Source organism: Leishmania donovani, chromosome 11 (assembly GCF_000227135.1).
Source record: "Leishmania donovani BPK282A1 complete genome, chromosome 11".
NCBI lineage: Eukaryota > Euglenozoa > Kinetoplastea > Trypanosomatida > Trypanosomatidae > Leishmania > Leishmania donovani.
Genome location: NC_018238.1, coordinates 157,920 through 160,508, shown reverse-complemented (window position 1 = coordinate 160,508; position 2,589 = coordinate 157,920).

Sequence of the window (2,589 nt, the reverse complement as noted above, 5' to 3'; positions counted from 1 at the left end):
GGGGCGGGCGCGGCATGGCGCACAGGCGGGGCGCAGGGGCTCGGGGGGCCCTGGCCTGCGGCTGCCCGACTTTCTTCCTGAGCCCGCCCGACATGCGCCTGGACCCCGCCCCCTGCTGCCCTGCACGGAAGGCGCCACCTCTTGCTGCCCTCCGGCGGTGGACCCTGGGCGCGGCCCGCGCGGGTCAAGCCGTGCGGTGCCCCCGGGGCCGCCTGGCGCAGATGATGCGGAGTGTCCCGGAGGAAGGGGGCGAGAAGAGCCCGTTAGGCGCATGGGCGGGCTCGGCGGCAGGACGGTTCGCCCTAGACGGCCGGGATGGAGCCGTGACGCGGCAGCGGCGGATGCGCGGCGGCTGTGTTAGCCTGCGCCCGCGTGCTTTTGGCGTTTAACAGGCGCGCCCCCAAGCAGTGGGAAAAGCATCTTATTCGTGAGAAGAGGATGCTTTTTTGCCTCTTGTAATTTTTTTTGGTTGCTTTAAAGGTGTTTCTGTGGCAAAAATGCGCGGGTATCGTGTCTCTTTTTTTTTTAAACGAAAAGTCCGCTGAAAAGGTTTTGGTGGTTGTTTTTTTTCTGTCGTGCGGCTTGGCGGGTTCATTTTCCTTTTTTTGCGGAGGTGGGCGGGTGCTTTTCCGAAAGGTTTTCGCGATTCGGGGGCGAAATCTTCTGGTGAGGCGGGGCGCCGATTACAAGGAGTCGTGGAAGGACAGGGCGCGCGGCTTTAGGAAAAGGCTGGCGGCGGCGCCGCCGGCCATTTTTTCGGCGGCTTTTTGCCGGCCCAGGTAAAGAAGCCACCATGTTTTCAGAATAGGGTTTATTTGAAAGTGCGTGCCCCAGGCGTGGCGGTGAACATTTAAGGAGCCCAAAACCGCCGTCCGCGTTTATCACAGAAGACTGGAAATGGCACTTTGGTTGCCGCTTGGGGTTGCTATGGGTGTTGTCTGCTATAACTGGCGTTTTGTTGTTGGGGGGCGTTATTTTGGTTAAAAGAACAAAGCAGAATAGGCGCGTAAAGGGGTGTTAAAAACGCACAGAAAATCGAAAAAAAAAGCATTTGCCCGTAAGAATCGACACACCGCAAGTGGCATCACGAACGCACGCTTTCGATCGCAAAGTGCCGCGGTGGAAGAGCACAAAAAAGCGACCCCCAACCGAGCAGGCGCAAGGAAGAATGGCGGAAAAGACCAGATAGAGAGCACAACCCAAGCAACAGACATCAAAACCATGGGCGGAAAGCAGCGCGGGGTTGACAAAATGGTAAAAAAATTGTTTGGCAAAGCGTGGAAAAAGCAGTGGTGATCGGAAAGGTGGGGGGGGGGCTTAGGCGAAAAGGCTTCGAAGAAGCACCCCCAGAAGAAAAAAATCACACAAAAAATAAGCTAGTTTTTCGGTTAGCGCAACCACGACCTTCTCGCACGGAAAAAACAAAAACGGGGAGAGAAAAGGGCTGGTTACCCTAGCGCCGCCAGAAAAAAAAACGAGCAAAAGACAGCACCAGAAAAAAAAAAACAGCGAAAAAAACGCGGCATACAAGCCAAAAGGGATAAAAGAATTATACAGGGCAGGAAAATATCGCCGGAATAGCTGGGATCCTCGTGGGACGCTGAAAGGCAGAAAGACAAAAAGCCAAAAGGCCAGCGGAACGCGCTGACTCAGCAGAAAAGGGGGTTAATAAAAAACGAGGCGTTTAAAGCCATAAAAAAAGAAAAAAGGGGGTGGAGAAGAAACCCACAAAAAAGGTCGCGCGGGAATAAAATAAACGATGGGCTTTTCAAAAGACACTCCGCGGATGTACTCTTTAGAAAAAAAAGCAACCGCACAAGCATCGTGGCCGGCAAGCGTTCAAAAAAAAAGTGAGTTCCCCCACCCCCCAAAAAAAAACTTCCAATAGCCTGAAAACGCGATGGTTAGAAACCTGCCATTCCAAAGAAACAAGGAAAAAAGGCATAAAGGAGGCAGTGGGGATTGAAATGGTGCAAGCAAAAGGGGCCCCAAAGCCTTTGAAAGGAGGTAACCGAGGGTGGTCCAAGGATACTGACTGAAAAAAGCCAGGTGTTGCCGAAGAAATGGTTAAAACACAACAACAGCCGGAATCAAACAGGCTTCGGTGAATTCAAACCCCCCTCGATCCAAACCGCATGTTCGGTGTGCCCGTCCAAAAGGTATACCCAGAAAGGCGTGTTGAAACCAAGAACTGTGCTCGTCAGGCGGCGGTCCGAAAACTTTTTCAAAACGTGTTCCCCTGGAATTCAAAACACTTCTTAATCGCAGAGCGCTGCAAAATGAAAGGACAGTGCAATTCAAGAAAAAACCGGGCGCTAACCCACAAAAAAAAAAAGATTATCTCGCTTAATGCACGACAAAGAGTCCCGGACTAGTAACAAGAGGTGCTTGCACTACGTGGCTTTATGCGTCACACATCTGCCACATCAACGTGTTCTACAACAAACCCCTGCTTGGTTTTTTACCTTATTTTGCATGATTTGCCCGGCTGTGGGAATCCCGTCCGTCCGTGGCATCTCAGGGTCCGCCGCGCGCCTTCTCTTTTGGGAGGCCGAGCAGCCCCCCCTCCCCCTTCCCTCTCGCTCTATC